This window comes from Colias eurytheme, chromosome 23 (assembly GCF_061535395.1).
Source record: "Colias eurytheme isolate Ceu_HAF_F1 chromosome 23, ilColEury1 Martin Lab GWU primary, whole genome shotgun sequence".
In the NCBI taxonomy this organism is placed as follows: domain Eukaryota; kingdom Metazoa; phylum Arthropoda; class Insecta; order Lepidoptera; family Pieridae; genus Colias; species Colias eurytheme.
In genome coordinates, this window is record NC_143002.1 from 88,664 (window position 1) to 114,264 (window position 25,601).

Consider the following 25,601-nt stretch of genomic DNA (forward strand, 5'->3'; position numbering starts at 1 on the left):
TAACTTAGGAAAACGCTTAACAGTTACGATTTCATAAAAATGAAATATTTATACCGGTATATTATGGAAAAATAATGACGGAAAAACCATTGATGAGGTTTTTAATAACTCTACAATATATCTATCTATAAAATATTGTTGCGTTGATGACATTTTAATTGTCTATAACAATTTTTCGTTCAAATCGGCTACAAGGACATTATTAAAATCCCTTTTATAAACAAAGATATTAATATAACAGTAAAACAGACTTCTATTTTGAAATGATTACTAGGTTCTTTGTCATCGATCTTTTCAGGAAATTGAAACAATTTTGGGATAAAAGCCATTATAACTATGATAAAAAAACCATAAATTTTTATCGACTAGCTATGATCGCTCAAGTGCACAAAATTAACGAGCAGGCTGTAATGGGAAAACGAAGTAATATTTCAATAAATCTCAACCCCTCCCGTTAGTTTATTTGGCTGGAACATGCAAGCTTGTTTGTGTAGACTTGAGGAATTATATCGTCTACTATCTACCGTATTTATTACCATAGGCTGACGTCAATTCGTTCTGTTAATAGAATTGAACAAATTAAATGTAATTATACATCTAAAATTGAAATCTTATATAACCACAAATTAAAATATGGTATTTTCATAATTTCTACTAAAATTGTACTACATTACATACAATTGTATTTTGAAGCACTAAAGTTTCGGTAAAAAAGTGAAGACCCCTAAAATGTTGGTAATTAATAAAATAAAATAATTGAGTGAAATTTATTACTATTTAATAGTCTTGAAATCTTTTAATACGTAGTGGTAGCACTATACTATGGTCAGGGAAACAATACCCACGTCTTCTTTTTTTCACTTACAATCAAGAAAGAAGCTTTGTTATAATCAGATATTGTTGATTAAATAAAGTCTTACACTTTAGGAAAATCGAATTAAGTATTCGATACAATTTTCATTACTTACTCTCGTATAAATTTTTATCGCAAAGGACGCCTAATACATAATTTATAAACATATATTATTCAAACGGAAAAAGCCAGGTGTGATCCAAGTGAGTTTAGCAAATTTTCTTTAAACTTCAAGTATATAATAAAAAATCTTGATTAAATATCACTTATTTTAATGAATTTGTAAATATGTATTTTGTTCGCAAAAGGGGAAAACAAATACGTAAAAATTAAGTGTTATAAATTATTATTAGTTAACTAATTTGTATATAAGTAAGAGTAGTGATAAGATTATCTTATTTATCTAAAAGCATCACAATACGATCCATAGAATAACACAGTTGATTAAATGTGTCAGTAAATAATATACAGAGAGAGAAATTGTTTGTAAAATGTAGTTTGATTTAAATATGCAGAGTTTTTGAGTACCTATGCATTTAATTACTTGGTGTAACAATTACCTCAAGGTTTATAATACTCATCTTATCATGAAAATAATAACATATTAAATAACTATAATAAATAAACATATTATTTACTTATTTACGAGCAATTTGTACTAAATTTTATAGTACACACATTTTTTTTCTACGCTGCAATAGGGAAGCGCTTGGCCACGATCTCGCCTGATGGTAAGCTGAGATGTGGCCTTAGATGGAGCGCGCTTCCCTAGATGTTAATACATTCTAGTAATCAATTATCAAATATAATAATGGGAATAACAAGTGTCGAGTTTCAAATCGTCAACGACATCCGTGCTTATTAGTATTAATGTGAAAGTGTTGTCAGTAACATTTCCAAGGTAAAACTGCTGTCGATTCCCGTAAAATTATACTTTGAACTAGTTAAATAAACATAAACTCTTTTGTATAGAGAAATCGACCTCTAATTACTTATGATTTAATACGTGCAGTCAAGGATTTCATACTACTATAAGCACCTCTTGTCTTCTTATATTATAAGGAAAGTTCGAACATAATATCATAATCTAACTTTGTCTCCGAAAATACGTAAACATTACTTATAATATAGAAATAATATGTACTAAATTAAAGTTCAATCGAACTTCAGGAAGTCATTCTAATTTATCTTTCAAGTATCTTCCTACACACGCGTTTAAAATAACACGAGAAGCTTTTATAACTTGAAGGAAATTCCCCTTGAAACAGGGGAAAAAGTTTGTAGGCGCTTGTGGAATTCTAATATGTGAAAACCAGGTGAAGTCGGTGGTAAATAGTTAGTTTAAAAGGTTTATGAAACCTTACACTATTAGAACTGGTAACAAACTAATTTCAAAATAGTTAAAATTGACGAAATTGTTCTTGTTATTTCAAAATTGATCGTTTGTTTGTAATTAAAAGTTTACTATTGAGAAAAACTTAATATGTAGTAGCTAAATGCTTTTGACTAACGCTATGTAAAACATTTTATTGTTCTATAAGTTTTCTGTTGTTTGTTAAATGTAATCAACACGTAAGTTATTACAGAGTTTATACGCATTAACCGAAAGCTGTTATTTATAATTTAACGCATATTGTGTAATTATCTTTATAGTGTATTATAGTATACTGTTTCACACTATCAGTAATGAGTAACGTAATAATAATGGGCTCATATTGCTACAGTGCTCATTACTGCACAATGCCATACATTTGATTGGATATAACGATATATTTTATGTATTAAATATAACTGTGTGTATTAAATCAATCTAATTACTTCATTTCAGTCTTTAATGATATGGTTTTGAAAGACTATTTAATTTTGTTTAAGATATCTTTTATAATTTTGTCGCTATTCATTATGTATAAGGATGTTATTCTTAGCATCAAAATGATTTAATATCCATATAGAAAATCTATATTATTGTAAATATTGTATAAAGATTTAGAATTAAGAATTTAAGAGCAATAATTATGTATCGAAGTAAGCTTCTAGCATATGTGATGTATATTTATTTAATAGGTAATAATATTAAAGCAATTGTTTTTATCTCGATCTTGTTAAATTATATGTCAGATGTAGCTACGTACAAAGTTATAATAAATTATGAACTTATATGCTATTTTATTTCAGTACTCCCTTTTATTTATAAAACTTTATTTAACAAGTAGGATAGGATACTAATCTTATTTATTAAATTCGGACTGTGCAGTATGATAGAGCTATACTATATCTATAACGAAATAATATAATATTTTTGTAAAGTTAATGTTTTTGGCAAAATAAAGATTTTTTTTATATATTGAATGAATAAATGAATGAATGAATGAGAACTTTATTGTACACACCAAATTACAGACATTACATAAAATAGAATACACATAAATTGCACAATGGGCGACCTTATGGCTACAGAGCCATCTCTTCCAGGTAACCCAACCAAGGAAAGCAATGACAAAAACAACGAATACATGTAGGTGGTGTATACTGAAGCACTGAAGCAATAAAGAGATAAAAATAAAAAAATATGTATAATACATACTAATAATAGGATAACCAGGAAATTAAGAATATAAAATATACCTAGTATTCATTTTGCGACATTAAGAAATGTACTTATACCTATATATATAATAATAATTATATCAGAAAAAAAATACAGATAAGAGAAAATACATAAATATGACATAATGCTATATATATATATATATATATATATATATATATATATATATATATATATATGGGTGATTATACAAAAATGGGGTAACTTTTGAGCATATTTTGTTTACTTTATTTTTTATATCAGATTGTTACAAATTAGGGTGTATATGATAGCTAATCTAATGAATATATTGTACCAAATCGGGCCAGCCAGTTTTTTAAGTAGATTGTGAGATATTTGAAATTTTCTCGATTTGGCCTCCAGGGGACTGACGAGGCTAACACGGTACTGATAAAAAACGCAATATTGTAATATTCTTAAAGAAATTCAATGAATATTACTACAAATCTCTCAGTTTTAATAATGCCACATGTCTTTAAAGTATTAAAATCACTTAGTTACGTTTAAAAATGATAATTAATAATATGTGATACTGGAAATAACAATGTCTCAATTTTCAAACCAGCCTTCTGACATTTAACGCAACGTGAATATTCTTACTCTCTTACTTAACTTTTACTACTTTGACTTAACTAGTTTTACTTAATATTTCAAGTAATTCACAAACAATAGAAACAAAAAAACGGCCAAGTGCGAGTTGGACTCCTAACAAACCTATTTTTTATTATGTTTGTAACTTAAAATTTACACTTTTAGCAATTTACCTTTATATGTGTTATAAGACGTTGCTATTTACCAAGTAGACTATATAGTTTATAGTAGACTGTATACACGGCAAGCATCCTGTGTGTTTTTTATTCCCATGCGAATATTGAATTTTGCGGAAATTTGCAGTATTAACGGGTGTAGGTATCTTTTGATTGCGTTGCGTTATAAGTTTAATTTTTTTACAGCCCCAAGGGTTCTTAATCTTGAGTATCCAATATAAATTTCAGATTGATACCTCCACGCGTTTAAAAAAATACGTCTTAACAAACAAACGGACAACAAAGTGATCCTATAAGGGTTCTGTTTTTTCCTTTTGAGGTTCGGAGCCCTAAAAATCTAACAATATTTATGTTAAAAGTACTAATTATAATAAAATTAAAAACCAAAGGCTCGAATGAAAGTCTCATCTGAGTTTTTATGAGAGCCCCTTGAAATTTTTATAATGTTGTTAAGCATATTAATTAACTTTTATGTTATTTTGAGGTAATTTTACTTCACAGTATTATATATATACGTATTTATCTGATAAATATAAAAAGCTATGCCATGAAAGCATCAAAATCAATAATTAAAATAAAATAAGATCTTTTTAATAAAATTATTAGTAGTTTGTTTCAATAGCTCTTTTCTTTGCTACTCTTTTTTAAATGTTTCTTCCCTAGTCAAATTGAGTTTCTTTTAGCGTGGCGCATGATGTTTTAAACTGAAATATAAAATAGAAATGCTTATAACAATATCAATCAAGAGAAAAGTTCTCAAAAACGATAGAATCATCAGTACTATGGGGTCGCGTCAGTCCTCTGGCGCGATATCTGACAAAGGACTGATGCCAGCGGATTGATGAAAAGGGACTTAATATGATGTTATAATCACAAATTATATTTTTTTGCCTAATTTCTTATATCAATAAACTATATTTTTACAAATCATAGTTAACCATTTATAAATGAAAATAAAAATCAGATTAACAATAAAATAACGACTCACCATAGGACTGAAAATTTGACTGGCCCAGCACGAGTTTAGAGGACAAACACAACCCATGCGCTGATACAGTTATGACGGCCGTCAAAATATGCGGTGCACAAGTTACTTCATTACCAACATTAATACTTAGACAGGGATTTGACCTTGACTTGGTGATATTTGGCGAGAATTTCAAATTTAAAAAACACACAACGGACTGACTAGTGAAAACGATGACAAAGTTTAGTTTTATTTTTTAAATAAAATGGAAAACATTGCGTTATGAAAGTTGTAGTATATAATACTATGTACATCAAAGATTGTAGTGAATTAGTAAGTTTTCTTAAATCGATGATAATGTTTAAACGATAGTCACTTGATTGTTGGTTTTCGGAGTTGTGACATGCCAAAGTACTGACGTTTGAAGTATAAATTTATTTTTTTTACTCATTTGTATTTTAAATAAAGAAGTGAAATTGAGTGACCAAATAAAGGACGCTTCATTGTTTTAATATATATTTTTATTTGAATAAAATATAATAAGACTTTGTTTAAATTGGCTGATGACATCGAGTTACCCCATTTTTGTATAATCACCCATATATATATATATATATATATATATATAACATAATGCTATTTTCCTACATCAACATTAATTGTGAAGAAACTATCATACCTATATTAATATATTGTTTGATTTAAATTTGAAAATACTTGAAGTAAGCATTATATTATTTTCTTAATTTTCACGCAGCAATTGAACCAGTTCCATTATACTACTCGCAATTTTAATTACATACCAAAATAATATTTAATGTTTCGAAAAAATATGAAGGAACATCGTAGAAGCTTCTTTCTGTAGCGACTCTACATTTGAATCTTGCTGTTGAAATGGTTTCGTCACAATACAAGGCATTAATTACATTCATTTCTATTTATATAGAAATCATAATTATTTAAAAATAGAAATAGGTTTGGAAATTGAAAAATATTAGCTAACATATTATTTGAGAAAAAAAACTTTCGTATAAGTAATAAAAGTGTGTAAATGCTTTGGTGCGAAACAGATGTTGGTAATGTTTTAAGTCGTTCCAAGTTAAACTTATTACGCTATTAGACTTTTCTATACGGAAAACCTAACTTCACTCACTATAGTATTCTAGTATAATACGTGTAGGATAAGCTGAAAACTAAGCTAACTAAGCAATCACCCAGCAACATTTGATCAGTTGTGGCTTATAATCTGACGAACCTCTTAGAAAATAATATAATGTAGGGTGCAAAGATTAGATTTTTTGTTAGTTTGTTTATTGAGAATTTACCTAACCTAGCTATATTTAAATATTAAAAATTAAAATATAGTTTTCAAAAGTAGATTTTACCTACCTAATATTCATTTATTTATATATTTTTAAAACATCCTTTAATAGTCATGAAACTTACTCTAGACCAACTTTCAAATGAATCGGTCGAATAGTTCCAATATTAAACTACATATGCAAAGTTGCAAAACTCTCTTCACAATAGGTATTAGTATTTAGTCTCCTTGCGTCGGAAGTCACAAACCTCAATCTCAACAACAGAGCATAGGGACATAGGGGACGTTCGTTAATTTGGACTTTAAGCCAATTCCACGTTTACGGACCAACAAATTTTCGACAAATAATCTCAGCTAATCCACTCTTCAGTCCAAAATGCTACAATTCCAATACACTGTTACTGCAAAATGTACCCTGAAGTACCTACAATAGAGTTGAAAATGTATTGTTGGATAGAACTAATTTTAATGTAGCCATTTGGATCTGAATAAAACGTGATATAGGATTTGTCGTTCTCATGAGAATAAGACGAAATGAGTTGTTACTTTAGATTCAAATTCACTATTTATACCTAGTCAAGTTTAATCTAATCTATTTTTGTCATAAATACTACACTACTACAATACTAATATTATAAAGCTGAAGAGTTTGTTGTTTGAACGCGCTAATCTCGGGAACTACTGGTCCGATTTGAATAATTCTTTCGGTGTTAGATAGCCCATTTATCGAGAAAGGTTATAGGCTATATATCATCACGCTAAGACCCACAGGAGCGGAGCAATGCGGGTGAAACCTCGGGGAACAGCTAGTAATGTATAAAACACGTGTTCCGAATATGGTTTGGTTAACAGAAAAAAGTTTATTTATTTATTTTATTTATTTATTTATTTATTTATACAAAACCATTCCTACCATTAACAGTTTACCCAATGCGATAGGGAGGTCAAATTTACAATACAATTTATTCATTAATACAAAAAGAAAAAAAAATTACATTAATTAAGATTATAATATACAACCGCTACAATTATGTTTGATATTCTAGTCAAATATTATAATGATTAATATTTAATACATTATATATAAAGCTGAATAATTCACTTTTTTTAATAATGTCAAATTTAAAACATATTAAATTAAAAGTTAAAAACTAAATTTAATTCAAAAACGCAATATTAGTACATATAATATAACAGTATCACTACATTGATATATGTACACTTAATACAGTTTTAGATAATTTCCAATTGAAAACATAATATTCCATTAATAGTCAGAAAATAAAATTCATTTGTAAATCCAATATTAAAATAATAAAACAATAAAAATACATTAATTTAAATAAAGCCATTCATTTCTCAACAATTTAAATAAGTTGTAAAATCTAACACTGCATAATATGTTAGATTTTGGGACTAGGAGTAAGCAATAAAATTTAAAATAATCTTTGTCAATTCACTCAAATTATTTGAAAAAATGTCAGACTTACTGTGCACCTCATTGACAACATGGATGGCCTTTGTCAAAGGGGCTCTAGACAGTAAATTAGTTCTGGCCTGGGGAACAAGTAAAAGCGGCGGGCTTCGACGTTTCCATACATATGCGTCCGGTACACAGAAACTAATGCTTCGTAAAACTTGCGGGTTCTGGTCTTTGCCCCGTAGTATACGTATCAGTATCAGTGCAAGTTGGCACTCCCTTCGCACTTTTAAATCGTAATATCCTACCATTCCGAGAACAAAAAGAGTAGGATACTGCAAAGGATAATATGGGTACACTGCATAAAGTTTCATGTATAAATATCTTAAAAATTTATTTTGAATTCGCTCCAACATAAACGAATATTTTTGTTCATACGGAGCCCATACAACTGAACCATATTCAAGATGGCTTCTTACCAGTGCATTATATAGTGATTTGATAGTTCCGATATCGGTAAATTCCCGTGATTGTCGCAATATAAAACCTAGGTTCCTATAAGCCTTTTTGCAAATGTTTATAATATGATCAGAGAATGTTAAATCAGAGTTGAAGTATATCCCTAGATCTCGTATTTGAGAGACTCGCTCTATGCAACTCGACTCAATATTATATTGGTGAAGTAGCGGTGTTCGAGTGCGAGTGAAACTCATTACATAGCATTTAGTTGTGTTAAAATAAAGTTTATTGCTCTGACCCCATTGAACAATTCTATTAATGTCGTTCTGTAAAAGTTTACAATCCATATAGTTTTTCACATTCATGAATAATTTCAAGTCATCCGCAAATAGTAAGCAGGTCCCGTGTTTAATCACTTCCGGTAAATCATTAATCATTAATAAGAATCCAAGAGGTCCTAAATTACTTCCCTGGCTCACGCCTGACCAAGTGTAATATGGTTCAGATAGAAAGCCTTTGTAATCTACATATTGTTGCCGATCTCTCATGTAACTCACAAAGAATTCTAATAACTTTGGGGTGTATCCTACTTCAGCAAATTTTTTTAAGAGGATGTCATTATCGACTGTGTCGAACGCCTTTCGAAAATCAAAATATGCAACATCCACCTGGCCTCCAGCATCCACCGCCGGGATCAACTGAGTCATGAAACTTAGGAGGTTTGTGGCAGTGCTGCACGCTGGCCGGAACCCATGTTGCTCGTCCGAAAGCATTGGTCTGATTTGCTGCTGTATTCGACTATGGAGGGCTGCCTCAAATACCTTCGCAGGTGTCGACAATACAGCCACGGGCCTATAATCTCTTACACTGGATCCAGTTTTATTTTTGGGAACCGGGATGACACGTGTTATTTTCCAACGGACCGGGAAAGTAGCAGATTTTAAACAAATATTAAATATATAGAGAAGGGGTTCGACTAACACTCTGCTGCAATCCTTGAACAGAAAAGCAGGTATACCATCAGGCCCTGCAGAATGCTTTGGCTTCAAATGTTTTAGCGCATCACTTACATCTTTTTGGCTAAAAGCCTCCACATGCACTCGTGCGCAAGATACTCCACTGGTCGCCGCCGCCGCCGCCGCCGCCTTGGCATCTAATCGTGGTGGTACGCTGCTATACACAGACTCAAAAAACTTCGCAAATTGTGCAGCACATTCCCCATCGTCTAAATGTTTGTTATCCTCTATAATGACTGGTTGATTCGGCGTGCCTCGTTTAGACCGGATATATTGCCATAAAGATTTCGGATCCCTTTTGAACTGTTTTTGAATTTTATCCCTATGCAGTTTATGGGCAGTCTCTATTGCTGTTTTTATTCTAGATCTATATGCAGCAAATGCATCATAATCGGTTTTTAGTTTGGATATTTTATATTTTCTATGTAACCTAGCCTTAACTTTAATGTCATGTATAATATTTTTCGTGTACCACTCCGGATATTTATATCTCATATTTGTTTTGAATTGTTTTTTCTTGGGAACACATCTATCAAAAATATCATACACTTTCGCATAAAAAAAATCTAGCGCCTGTTCAACACCTTCCATTTTATATAAAGGATCCCACTCAGCAGACGTTAAAAGTGCGTACATCAATTGAAAATCAGCCTTATAAAAGTTCCATTGTAATCGGTCATTTGTGAACCCGGCGGAGGCGGCCTGGGTGGTGGGGGCGGCAGCAGCGCTCGCGGGAGAAGCGCGCGCGCGCAGCCTCACCGTCAGAGGTGGATGATACGCGTCCGCAGGCACTAAAACTTCATCCGCTGCATCTACCTCAATTCCATCGCTAAAACCCGAGCACAGAACCAAATCCAACTGTCGACCTAAACAATTACATGTTGAATTTTTTTGAGTGAATTGACAATATGTCATAAAATATTCATAATAATTATTTATATTTATTGAACTAGAATACAGATTAAAGTCACCTAACACAATAACTTTTTCATATTTTCAACATAATTCCTCAATTTTCTTAAATAATACCATATACTCATTTTCTGAACTACTTGGAGGAATATATACAACACAACATAAAAATAACATTTTATTACCTAAATGTACAGTTGCACAAACCATCTCGAACACGCAGGAGTCTATCGCGACGCCGGGCGCGCGCACCTCACGTAGCTCCAACCGCTGTGTGGCCACGAGAAATACGCCGCCTTGCTTGCGTCCGTCATTGCGGTCGCAACGTAGAATTTGATATCCGGGGGGAATAATTTCTCTATCTTGTATAGACGGACTACATCCAGATTCAGTTATAGCAAAGAGATCTGCATTCAATAATTCAATATTCACTCTAAATTTATCCAATTTCGTACGTAAACCCCGTGTATTTTGATAGAATATTTCAAACTCAGAACTTGGTTTATTCATTCGCTTTTTTATTGGATTTTCGAAACCAAATCCATTCATTAAATTCAACATTTACAGGCCAAATTTCAGCTTTATTCAATTTATCAAACATCCGCTCCGGTACGCTGATAATAAAAGATGCATAATCTCTCTCGATTTTATGTTTGATTTTTTCAATTTTTATAGAAACATCAGGACCACATACCGATTGCACGTAAGAAGTTATGTTTTCAATAGTGGTATTAGAGTGTAAGCGCCACACGTGTAAATGTTTCTTACGTTCAGTGCCCTTCAACGCCACAATTGACTCGTTATTACCTTTAGTCACATAGTTCTTGGTTTGACGTCGCTGAATATTTTTATACGGCATTGATTTAAAATTAGTATCCGCGCTTTGTTCCATCATGTGCTCATCGATTACATCCGATCCATTCATAGATAAAGCCGATAAAGTCGCAGGTTTAGTGGCCACACACTTATTTGTATTGAAAACATTCGTACTTTTAATTTGACTTGTTATTTTGTGACTTAATTTTGGGCTATTTTGCTGATGGACAGTTTCAGCGAACGAACGAGAGGAAGTCAGATTTTCCATTTCGCGCGATAATTCACAATTTTGATTATTTATTTTTGTGATGATTTTATTTTCAAGTACCTTCATAATTGCAATGATATTAGTTAAATCAGTTGTTGTTTGTGTAACTACATCTTGCAAATGCTTTAGTGTTTTTTCGTGGCTATCTAGACGGGTTATTATATCAGAACGTAGTCCTCTCAACTCTTCTAGTAGCTGGAAATCCATGCAAATAGTGGTAGGAGTTAATTGTGAATTAGTGCCGCGTTTAGTGTTAACATTACTTTTTGGTGTTGTGAATACGTCTATCTTTGGATTCTCATTCCTTACCGAAATATTATCAACATTAGATTGTCTAGCATTCGAATACACACACAGAGGACATGCCCATTTTTTTTTGAATTCATGAGTAAGCTCAGTGTAGGTGGTTAATTCCATTTGAAGGCATCTGATATCATATTTTTTCTTACATTTATTGTTGGAGCATTCCAAGAATAAGTTATCAGGTATACATTCCCGACACATATTACAAATTTTTTTATTAGACATATTTATATTTGATTCACACAAAAACACTGAGACAGCTGTTAACCGTGCAATACTTTGATAGGTGGATTTCACTATTCCGGGTGAGTTTAAATCGTGGTTATGCCCTTTTCCAGACTTTTTCGTTGTATTCGATGCTCATGATTTGGTGAAATATTCAAGTAAGAGGAATTTTGTAGATAATTTTCAAAAAAACTTGTAGCATAAACTTTCGAGTTCAAACTATTTGCTTTCACTTCGCCAACACCAATAACTGATAATAGATAGTTATAGCAAAGAGTCCCGCGAGTGAGCTTTTACATTACAACTAACAACCACAGAATAAACAGTGAATATTTATACAATGTTACAACTGATTTCCCAAAATTATCAAATGAATATAGTTCACTATTGATGGGTTCAATTTTGAGAGATAACATGGAAGTCTATATTTATGTAAACTTCTAAGTTTGGATACAGATGGCGGTCCTGTTTACATCTGGGCCACTTGATATTGAAATATTATGTGAACGGAATAATATTACAGCGTAATTCTGTCTAAGTAATGTTACTTAATAATAAATTATGTCGACTATTATAATATGTCAGCAGTCAGCTAGTATAAGCAAATTCCTAAATAAAAGTAATAAAAAATAACTTTGTTCAGTTACTTATAATACTTTAATTTGCATTTGATAAAAACCTTTTATTCTTAAAGTTAGCACACAAACTTACTTAAATACTATTTATCTGTGAGTGAATCAATTATATTGACCGACCCGCGAAGGCGCAAAAAAAACCGAAATTTACTTAATAATAATAATTTATTCTAATAAAAAAATTACATTTTAATTATATCTAACTTAATTAACTACGTCCCTCCAGTTCAATGTTGGAACCAAGAGTGTCCATCGTCTTCGGCGGGGCAGCGTCGCGGTGGTGGTGATTGCCGTAATACTTTCTGGAACCGCAGGTGTGCGCGATGTCGCAATCGTTACTGGGTACAACTCCTTACTGGGTGGCCTTATGCATCTTCTTATAATTAATGCGTGTTATATTATGTACTTAACAAATACATACATACTTAATATTACAAAGCTGAAGAGTTTGTTTGTTTGAACGCGCTAATCTCAGGAACTACTGGTCCGATTTTAAAAATTCTATCGGTGTTAGATAGCCCATTTATCTAGGAAGGATATTATATTATATCATCACGCTGATACCAACAGGAGCGGAGCAATACGGGTAAAACTGCGGGGCACAGCTAGTATTTCATAAATCTTTTCCAAGCATTGGTTATAATCTAAATCTAATAAAAAAAAAATTCGATCGTCACTTAGTTTAATAAAAAAAAAACATTGTTTTGTATATTATAATTGTCCGTATTTAAGCAAAAAGGAACCACCCAGCAAAAACGCACTTCTGAGATATCAAAGGATTTACAAAAACATTTGCAGCTCTGTCAGATGAAGTAAATTTAAAATTTATTTTATTTAAATTCATTGATAAATTACTTATTTAAGTATGTGTATATAAATTTGCACTGAATATTCTTAAACTTTCTAGATAATTAAGAAAATGTGCATGTGGTTCCTTTTAACATTTATCAATTGATAGGTTTTCTCTTATACAAAAAGGAACCACATCCCAGGGATTTAATGATATAAATGAAACTATGTATTTATAATATCGTCATTAAAGCTTTAATTAATAAAATATATAAAATAATACTTATATAGGACGTTTATTCGACGTTATCATCAAATTGGATTTCGAAATCCACCGTGTCTAGTCCATCTATGTGGTCTTCTATTGCATCATCACTAATGAGACCGTTATAAAAACTGTGCATCTTGTGGAATGAGATGTAATATGGACTGAATATCGCTAGAAGGTGAAGAAAGCTTCTCCAGAGGCAGCGACGTATAAGGTTCTTCGTTATCTTCTGTAATAAAAATAAAAAAGCTTTAAATCAAAACAATAAAGCCGCGTGGCTTTTATACGTAGGTAGGTATATGGCGACAGCAAAATATTATTAGTTCTTATAAAGCCGTGTCTATGAATATGTTGTATGTACATGCGCCATGTACAAAAAACTGGCTAAGTGCGAGTCGGACTCGCGCAACGAAGAGTTCCGTACCATTATCTATAAAAACGGCAAAAAAATCACGGCTTATTGTATGGGAGCTTCTTAAATATTTATTAAGCTATTGCATTTGCTATTGCGTTTTTTAGTATTTGTTGTTACAGCGGCATCAGAAATACATCATATGAAATTTCGACTGTCTAACTGTCACGGTTCATGAGACAGAGGGATAGACAGACGGACAGCGGAGTCTTAATAATAGGGTCTCGTTTTACCCTTTGGGTACGGAACCCTAAAAATCATACGCAACAGTGGCAACCCTAGCAAAAAATTAAATAAACTTGTTAAAATTTTGAATTTCGCAGGCTAGGGCCTTGTTCCGGTCAAAACAGTAGCCGCGCGAGTTTTAAAATCAAACAAATAATAATTATATGCGCTGAATGATGTGGCTGAATGTACTGTACTGAATCTGAATCTAAATAGTAGGTAGGTACCTAGATCATCGACAGTTATTTTTAAAACAGGGTTTAGACTTTAGTAGTTTCATCTCACAATGACAGATGAATCGTAACAAAATGACTCTTAATTCGACTCGCCGCGCCTTCGTGAACAACGACATTGTCGTTAAAATACGTAAATCCACAGAGGATTCCTCTTGTACTTACTAAATGAACTATCTTCTTAAAATCACACCACAATCGGGAATGAATCAAAAGTGGATAAAGCGTACCTGCATCTCAGATTCAATAAGTACTTAAATGCATTAAATAAAACTACTTACCCGTTGTATCTTCATTATTATCTTCGGTGTTCGTCTCCAATGCTTTTCTTACCAATTGCTTGCTTATTTATTTATTACTAAACATTTTCACATTTAATTTTAAAGGTAATTAACAAAAACAATAGAACTTACTTCGCGGAGGAAAAAAACACCGTCACGTATTCGAACCACTTCGCTGAATGTCACCTATATTGACAGATGTTCGACGTTTTACTTAAAAAATTGGAGTTTTGCACTTTGAGCTATTTAAGTAATGAAATACGTTGTTTAAAGATGAGAAGCATTGTAACAAGTCAAGGCATTTGGTTCCATATAGCGATGATGGGTTTCAGAATGTTTTACAATATTTATTTATGCATAATAGAACCGAATGCTTGTGGTTTTATTTTGCAATAAAAAATTACAATTAAATTATGTATTTATTTTACGCATAACCATACCACAGAAACCTGGTTCCATTTTGTGTATTAAAAATAATTGTTATTAATAGAAATATGTGTAATGTATAATGGTACCAAGTAGGTGTGGATCTGTTTTGTATAAAATGACATGATAGTAATATCGTTTATTGGTTTGAACAAAGCAGTCCCGTGGTGCTGTGGTTCGGTTTTGCTTAATATGGTATTATTCGTTGTTGCTGGTGGTTCCTTTCTGCTTTTAGTATACCTTGTTTCCAACGTAAAAATCATGTGGTTCTTGTTTGTATAAGAATTTAGACCACTTTTGAATGAGTATTCTTCAATAAAAGTAAAAAACGAAATTTGTCGAGTGGTTCCATTTTGCATAAATACGGACAATTAATGTAGTTAGAGTATTTTGTTGAGCTCGATTTATGTATTCAGTAAAGTTTATTTAGGATTATGGTAATACGGCCGAAAGCCGAATTAATGTGTGGTCGCCTGTTTGTTTTGTAATCTGTAATTAAAACGATCTAATTGCCTTTATTGTGTATAATTTGTATTTTTGAGGTATTCATTTAAAATTCTATTATATTCGAAGTAGAGAAATAGAGAACAGAGAGCACTTTTCCTGTGACAAAACATGAGGTTAATTCAATAAATTATTAATTTATTTTTATTTATTACACTTTATTGTAGTACAATCATTAAATAACAAGAAACAATAAAAAGTAAACAATATGGTACTAGAAAGATGTAGCATAATTGGCGGCCTTATCACTAAGCAGCGATCTCTGCCAGGCAACCATGAGGAGAATAATAAAAAAGTGAAATATTTAGTAATATAATTAAGTTGTGAGGTCATAATAAAAGTTATGTAAAGTTAATGTGATTTATTTATTATTTTATTAATTATAACCTGTGTTGTACAATTGCAATTCAAAGCTTGTTCTCTATAAAAATAAACGAATAAATATATAATTTTGCACCAAATCATCCTTTGTTAACTTAACAATACCTCAGCTAATTGAATAAAACGCGCAAAAACCGGAGCAGAAAATAAGCTCGTAAATAGTGGACTGAATGTATTTTCGTTTCACGCAATTCCGTCATTTAATGTTTCATGCTCGAAATGTACACAGAAATAGAATACTAGAAAGATAAGGGAAAATATAGAAAAAGTAATAACTTTTGGCAGATGAGTTAAAATCGCGTCACAGTGCTTTTCAAGTTACCTATACATATTTTGAAAGATAAAGTTTGATTTGAATACGAAAAATTTGAAATCGGTGTATAATATCGTCTAGATTAATTTGTATCTTTTGATAATAATATCTACAATGGCGCCTTTACAAACTAATCAAAGTTATAATAATCATTAGTTATCTTCTTCTGTTGCAGCAAGTATTCCATTTTTTGTATGTTTGCACCAGAACAAATGTAAGTAGGCAGTCGATTTTACGATATATCTTAGAGTTAGGTTATAGATTCCCTAATTGAGAAAAATAAACTTATACCATTATTTATAGAGTCTTCTAGATTCCTACATCAATGGTGGAGGTCCCGCGGGAGCGAGCGGGTCGCGCCTAAATTAATAAGCTTGGGAAAAGTGACAAAAGTTAGCCACAGTCACATGATACGAGTTGACTGTTACTTGCTATCTGTTGCAGAAACTTAACTAGTTAGTTATTATATGACAGGAGGAACTTTCCGCCCGCGCCTGCGTCCGTGTCAAAGGGAATTCTCATGGGAATGAGTTGAGATGTTTGAGATATTTCAGTTTTCACTGCGGTAAAAAGCCTAGATCTAGACTCCTAACTATTGCGCGGTGAAAGAGAGGCAAAATAACACACATATTAATGCAAACTTTGTTCTGCCTTACTCATAAGAGTAAATAATAACTTTTAGGGGGATGTAAAATATGATAGATATTGTCCGATTCTTAGACCAGCCGGTCTAGGTCGAGCCGTTTCGTAGGAGTATCGTATACAGGGTGTACCAAAAAGTAGTGATGAACGGAAGCTGAGAGGTAGAAGACCTAGAGGGCTATCCGAATCACCCCCATGTATGTAATGCGATTTTTCGTATTTTCGGAGTTATGACGATTTTTTCAATTTTTCACCTATCGCCGAGTACGATGATATTTTCACTCATGCTGACGTCAATGATTGCGGAAGATGCTTGATTTTTTTTGTGTGCTAAGCTGAAAGATAGGCCAATTCAGTATGGTAACATTTACTATCGTTAGATCTTTGAATGGAATAAAAAAAGAAATAAATGGCAAGAAAGATAAAATTACCCAGTATGTTCACCACTTCAAGGGCCCGTAAAAAAATAAAATCACATAAGAAAAGTTTTCCGTTTGACTTTTAAAAACTTGCTCTATCTGTCAGATAGCTACCCTGGAAATTTCATTTTATTATTCAGAAGGCTTCAATCGAAAAATTTAAATCTAAATGTGGTAAGTGCAAAAATTGAATTAACATGATGATCATTAAAACCAATAAATAGGTGTTTAATTACCAGAAATTTTTAAAATAACCCCGCTGTTGCTCAATGCAAGTGCGACATCACCGTAAAAACTTGTCTTTTAAATGTCTGAATGCCCTTTTATCATTTTTAATGGTTTCTTCTACTACTATGAATTTCCGGGTTATTTCGTCCAAATTGTGGCATTCTCTCAAGTAGCCGAGGTCTTTTTAGTATTCCCATTGAAACAAATCAATGGGGTTTAGGTCGAGGGACCGTGGAGGCCAGGCTTTAAGGCAGGCTTCACCGGCGCATGCGCAGGCTGCAACGACCAATCCATCTTTCAGGGTATCTTTGCCCTTTAGCCTGGCCTGCACGGTCCCCGGACATAAACCCTATTGATTTTTATCCGTGGGGATACTATAAAGACGAGAGACTGCCACAATTTGGACGAAATAACCCGGAAATTCATAGTAGCAGAAGAAACCATTAAAAATGATAAAAGGGCATTCAGACATTTAAAAGACAACTTTTTACGGTGATGTCGCACTTGCATTGAGCAACAGCGGGGTTATTTTAAAAATTTCTGGTAATTAAACACCTATTTATTGGTTTTAATGATCCTCATGTTAATTCAATTTTTGCACTTACCACATTTAGATTTAAATTTTTCGATTGAAGCCTTCTGAATAATAAAATGAAATTTCCAGGGTAGCTATCTGACAGATAGAGCAAGTTTTTAAAAGTCAAACGGAAAACTTCTTTTATGTGATTTTATTTTTTTACGGGGCCTTGAAGTGGTGAACATACTGGGTAATTTTATCTTTCTTGCCATTTAATTCTTTTTTTTATTCCATTCAAAGATCTAACGATAGTAAATGTTACCATCCTGAATTGGCCTATCTTTCAGCTTAGCACACAAAAAAAATCAAGCATCTTCCGCAATTATTGACGTCAGCATGAGTGAAAATATCATCGTACTCGGCGATAGGTGAAAAATTGAAAAAATCGTCATAACTCCGAAAATACGAAAAATTGCATAACATACATGGGGGTGATTCGGATAGCCCTCTAGGTCCTCTACCTCTCAGCTTCCGTTCATCACTACTTTTTGGTACACCCTGTATATTATGTTACTAACATTATGTACGAGAATTTAATATAAGTAGAGAATTTATAGAGAACATAATCTTCTTCTTATATATAAAAATGAATCGCAAAATGTGTTGGTAAGCGCATGCATAACTCGAGAACGGCTGAACCGATTTCGATAATTCTTTTTTTATTATATTCCTGGAAGTACGAGGATGGTTCTTATGTAGAGAAAACGTAAACATGTACCACGGGCGAAGCCGGGGCGGACCGCTAGTATTAGATAAGATTAGAAATTTTGGAAGGAGAATAAAGATAAGCTTTTTACTAGTATTGGTAGTCATTTTGATAGAGAAACGTTTAAAATATTTATTATTTGTTGGATTTTGTATAATCTAGACCCGATTGGTTTTTGTTTGTTATCACGTAACCTTGAATCTAAATATTGTTGTTTCCAAATTATAATTCAGTGAAATAAACAACTGAGAGAAACTTTTAACGAGCTCATCAAAGAACATCGCAATTGAAATAACATTAAATATCTACTTTATTTAGGTATTTGTGTCTTGTTGATGGAACTCCATCAGAAATATTTCATGACAATAATTCTAATTCGTTTATTTTAGTGTAAACATTAACCTATAAATTATATTTTACTTGAGTTAGCATTAGGAAGGTAACAAAGATGCATTAATTTAGTACTATGAGAAGTTTTAAGAAAAAAGTATTAACCTAACATACAATTACAACCCGAGCAAAGCAACAAAAATAAAAGAACATTCATAATTTTTTTTTATTTATCACTCTACATAATGAGATGCAGATTATCACTTGCATAAATAATATTTATTAGCTGTAGTGAATCCAGTATAATTTATCAAGTTAGCCGACAGGTGATTACGAACCGCGCACGTAAAGAATATGGATCTATGTAATTGGTATTCTCTACGCGTCGCGGGCCGGACTAGCACAGATAATGTAATACCACAGGTAATATAATACTACACCTATACCTAGCGCTAAGCTTTTTGAGACTTTTATTTATATAGGATTCTGATTTGAGGGTGCTTTAGGATTGAGATGGGATTTTTTTGTGCTTTTAGTATTAAATTTACTTAAATTATGATAACAGTGAAACAATCTTTTAAAATTAAAACTATGGTGAAAGAAGGGAATAATATAAATTTATAAAGAATAGAAAAAATTCGATCACGAGGCGGGACTCGAAACCGCATCCTTTCGCGCCATTCCGGGGCGGATGTCTGACCAATTCAGCCACTCGTGACCCGCCAGAGCAATCGAATTTATTCTATTCTTTCAGTTTTATGTGTCTATGGGACACACCGCACAATTTTTTCTATTCTTTTTAAATTTATATTTATAAAGCATTTGAATGCCATAAAACAATAAATATCAATTTCAACAGAAGGGAATAATATTGATACGCTTTTGTTTGTTACTAAATTAACAAAAAAGTAGTTTATTTTCACAAAATATAATACTTATATGGTGTAAAAATTCATCAAACTCCATTCATATTAAACGTATTCAAATAAAAGGGTCCATGAGGCAGAAAAACTTCACATAATAGATATAAGAGCATATAATTAATTCTAGTAAACCTACGAAACCCAAAACTCCCAAGTTCCACAATAATAAAAGAAAATTCTTTACAGTACACTCAAGCGTAATTGACAAAAAAATAAAGTTCCTAATTATAAAATATATGCGGTGTTAATTAAAAGCGGTAAATCCGTCTCTGTACATTCGCTCGGTTGAAGTTCATTAACGAATTATTCTGAACGCGACTAACTTACTGAACGAGGTTTTTGCGTTTAAAACGTTTTAGAGATGAAAAGTACCTATCAAAATATGTGCTTAGAAATATAGTGCATATTAATAGTTTTTAAAAAATATAATTGCATAGGAAAATATAAACATGAAGGCTGATAAGGTTATTTTTCTTATTGAAGTCGGGAAGATAAATGTCTATTAATTGTTACCAAATACTGAACTATTGTTTTTTAAAATTATTTATTTTTAATTATTATGTAGGTACCAAACTTAGCATTTCTTAGACTTCAGCTACTACTGAAAATAAGATAATTTAGTGACACACTCAAATGTCCTAACTCCTAAATATAGATACACTAATGAGTTCACACTTAAAGCTTAATCCTTTTTTGTTCGCTGTATTCTTTAAATCACTGAGGTTTTGATGAATTATTTTTTACACATTTTTTTTTATATTTTTTAACCACTATAGGTGCAAGTATTATATTATATTGTGTACTTTAACTATGTATATTGTGACCTAACCACAAATATACACTAACGCTGAGTCTCTTGTATGTACATAGAAAGTTTGTAAATGTATGCACTATGCTTCCAAATAAATTGGACATTGGTGAATTTTAATCAAAAGAATAATAAATGTGGCAAAAACTAATAAATTTGCTGCTCCGTGGTTTTGGATTACTGAAATATTTTGCTGAACATTGTGTTCTAGACTGAGATTATTTCATATAAATGTTGATAAATGTGTTACTTAAAATAAATACTAAAGTATAATATTGGCCAGTATCCAACGTGATGTTTGTTTCTAGTTGCTTAGTTGGGATTTAGGAATAAGGTAATAGTTACGTTGACCTGGATAATTTATTTTTCATTGGATTATTTGTGCAATGAACTAAATATACGCGGACAAATCATGAATCTAAATCTAAATTACTGATTGTTTACAGCAATAATAAGTGAACTAATTTTAGGTAAACATAGGCGACACATTTCATTCGCCACAATAGTGTTAAATGATGTGTGTTTGTGGTTTTAGTGTACATTAAATCCTTGTCATTTTAAACGTCATTCTGTACTTAAATATGTATATTTTAAGCAAAATAGTCGGACACGTTTAGACGATATTTCACAGCATTCAACCATGAAAACAAAAAAAGCCTCAGTCGACTTAAAATAAATCACCTCACCTTCATAATAATATTATAATGGACGGAAAAGTTTTGGAACAAAAGGGTAGCACTAAATAACTGTCAACCTTTCCTCGAAGGAGCAAACTCGAAAGAGGAAACGCAGTCGTCTCGACGCAATCGGCTGTAAAGCGTATACTTGCTCGCTCGCTGACAATGGACAAATTGCATATGTTCTACATTCCCCTACTATACCTTACTCATGTTATACTCGAATGCATGTTATATGCGTGACTTCAGCACTCTTGAAACAGAAACCAAGACATATTGTATTTCACGAATCGTTCATCATCTTTTTATTGTCATAGCGTTGAGACACAATGCTATTTTTACAACATCGACTGAAAAAAAAATTGATTCAGAACTGCAATGAAAATTGTTCAATATCGAGTGTACTTAATTTAAGAATTCAATAGTGTAAACAACATTTGTATATTTTATTCCCATCCGCGTCTCTCCTTCAATTATCACAAGCTAGAAAGCAGCTTCTGCAACATAAAAAAATTAAAATCATCTCACAAACGATGAAAATGTAAAAGTACCAATAGTAGGGGTCGTCAAGTGGAGAGCACAAGCCTCCACTCACGTGTCGCGCCTGACTTGGTGACGAGCCCTCCGTATGACTCGTGAATAATTGAATTAAAACTTCGCGACGCATTTATTTACACCCTTTATCTTCATTCTAGTGTATGATGTTGTAAGGTTTTTGAAGATCTGCAAATAGAGCTCGACTACGATAAAAAAAATTGTTGAAAATGCTACAAGAAAAGATAAATACTACAACGAATAAATATTGTAAAAAAAAATTACTAACATGCTATAAGGATAGAAATTATTCGTGAAATTATTGTATATTGTCACCGATCAGTGTAAAAATTAAGGATTAAAACTGTAAGTTTAAATTGGGTCAAAATTAACTCTAAAGAAGTCGACTGCATATACAGGTGAAGCAGATAAAAGTGTGTTAAAAATAGATATTATATTATACCCAAAGGTTGAATGAGTAATTAAGTTCTAAAAGAAGCTTTAGAATAGAAAACTTCTTCTCAAATATATAAAATATTTGGTGTGATGTGATTAAATATTTGGTAGCATTGCCAAAAATCTTCGGTTAAAAGTAACATCCTCTGTTCATATATTTACGGACAACGTTTCATAATATTTTATATTAAGTCTGACATATTTCAAATTAAGGGGATTTATAAACGAGGCGGGTACCTACGTGTCATTAATTTAGATAAATGGTTATTTAAATTATTCTGACTCTACCTAATTTGTAGGGATTGCGTGAAATTGATAATAATTTAAATTAAAATAGTTCTACGTGGATCAATCACGCAAAGGTATGTTTTTTGGTGTCTATACTGTCAGCAGGATTAATCTATTCTAACATATTCTTCATAGCACCAGATTTGTATCTAAAAACTCTAAAGTGATTGAAAGTTTATAATCATTCAGTTTAAATACCTTTAAGTCTACTTCTATACATACTGCGCAATATTGTAAGAGTCTGTTGAGATAAAAATAATCCGGTGGAATTAAACACATTCATGACGAAGCCAACCTAAGAACGCGTTATAAACGAAAAAGGCAGCCGACGTTATCTTTATTACAGACTTATCTGGATATTTTTTCCCGCTACTTTGCAGAAATTTGTTCACAAATTTATATCTTATTTTGGGAATTTTCGGCACAATATACCAAATAGAAATATAACGTGACAAGTAACAATTTAGAGGTTGAGAAAGGCAACACATAAGTGACAATATTATTTCTTTATTCATTTTTAGAAGGCGGAAGAACCTAACTATCCTACGCGAATAGAAAAATAAAATCTGTTCCGTTTTATAAGAATACAAAATGATTGTTCCTATTTTTCCACACAAATAGGATTCGTAGACAGTATGCAGATAGCATCAGCTCCTAATCCAGACTTAATTAAAGATGAGATCAGTTGGATACAACCACTAACCAGACGTAACCCGAATTAGTTATTACATGGCTGGATTGGCAAGTAATAAGGTGAGCACTATATTAGATCAATCGACAAGCATTTGAGCTTCTAATTAACTCAAAAGCTGCCGTTATTGGGACTAGTCAATGATTATAATATGTGATTCAACTGAATAGGAAATTCAGTGACCTCTAAGTGTCATTTTCATGTCGACACACTGAAAATACTATTTATTTAGAAAGTTTAACTGAAAAACTACTGCACCGTAATTCGCTCTGTTTTCACCAAAGAATAGTCTGTTTATGACGGAAGGTATATCATTTGTTAAGCTTCTTTTCTTTCTTATATTATTATAAAAACTTTGTGTTAATATTTTATAGGTACAAATATATGAATTTTATTTTTTTTTCTATAAAAGACAATTTTATTATTATTATTATTTCTCTCTTTTTTCCTTTTCTTTGGAGTTGATGACCGCGGAAACAAAGCTAGTTGATAATAATTTACAAGACAATGTTCCAATGATACTTCATCTAATGTTATAACATGCCATCAACAGCATAACTCACTTACACACAAACTAATTTTATGATATAACTTTTAATGGACGCTTGGGACACTGCCTTCATCGTGTTGTCCTGAATAACTTTGCGAGATACCGTCTAGTTACTAACGTTTTATGGTATCTTCAATATTTTTGCGATGTTTTCAACGTCACGGGCGAACGGGTATTTGGTAAGTTAATGGATGAAGACATACGCCGTAGGTACTTTATGATATGTACCTACTACTCACTACTGTATGTTATAAGTAGCTTTTTGCATAAATATTAGAAGCGCAGAAGCTTATTCGTGTATGTTTTTAGTAAGAACATGAATTCCTCCGCACTATAACCAAAGTCATTAGTTTGAATATAATACGTGTGAGTAATTCACATACTTTTAAGCATCAAAGTAGAGCCATTTTGACTTCATTTTAACCCGTCTGCCAAAGAAGGTTTATGTTTTTAAATTCACTGCACAAAGTCAGACCATATTATATTTATTATCGTGTGCTTTCATATTTTGAGGAAGCACGCAAAAGCATGCGAAGTCAGGGCGACTCACTAACACTCATTAAAATTATAAATGTCACTTCTACCTAATTAGCTCGGCTCCGGTGGAAACGAAGGAAATTTTATATCCGTTCTGAATGACGGGAAAAAAGAAAAAGATTCGAATACTCGAGAAGGACTCCCTCCTCCTCCCTCCCCCCTGTACCCCCCTGCCCCCGCTCCTTCCTCCAGCTTCTTTTCCGCATTTCTATAACGGTGCGGGAAATTATTTAGCTTTTTTTCTTGGCAGTTTTAAAAGCGTAATTGAAAATGTATTTCTAACGATTTGAATTGTAAAACTTTTGAAGAAATTGCAGTATTTTGTGTTAAAAGGAAAATTCTATAAATCTACGAACGACTTGAATATTTCTCAATCGTGTCCCGGTTATTTTAAATTGTAGTTTTATTGCAGTTTAGGTTTTTTATCAATGTATTTCTCATGAAGTATCTTATATTGAAACAAGGTCTTTCGAATTTAAATCATTGAGCTTTTTATGAAAATTCGATTTGTGAAATATTTTATTTATTTTTGTTCTTCTGAAACAAGCGAATATTGTATCAAGTCATAAGTTGTAACTTGCGTTGTAACAAGGTTGTCTGTCTTCGTTTCTTATCTTTTGGAAATAAATGTTACAATTTAACAACGACAAATAAGTGACACATCATAAACTTTGTTGACAACGAAAGAGCAAAACGTGAAATTTTCATAACAAATGCAAATTCTTATCCGCTATCATCCCAGTTCATCATAAAAGTTGTTTTAAAACAACTTCTTATTTATATAACATACATACAAACCTTTTTTGTGGAGTTCTTTTATATATTTTAAATGG

At 32.0% G+C, this 25,601-nt stretch overlaps 1 long non-coding RNA gene and 1 pseudogene across 1 annotated transcript; both read right to left on the bottom strand.

The window, feature by feature from the left end:
• Positions 1-8,710: 8,710 nt before the first annotated feature.
• Positions 8,711-10,884, bottom strand: LOC149898067 (uncharacterized; annotated as a pseudogene).
• Positions 10,885-13,284: 2,400 nt separating this feature from the next.
• On the bottom strand, positions 13,285-15,318 carry LOC149898068 (uncharacterized). Its single transcript, XR_016458070.1, has 2 exons — positions 14,779-15,318; positions 13,285-13,856 (listed from the first exon to the last, which is right to left on the bottom strand). It is a non-coding gene; the product is annotated as an uncharacterized LOC149898068 (long non-coding RNA).
• Positions 15,319-25,601: the final 10,283 nt, after the last annotated feature.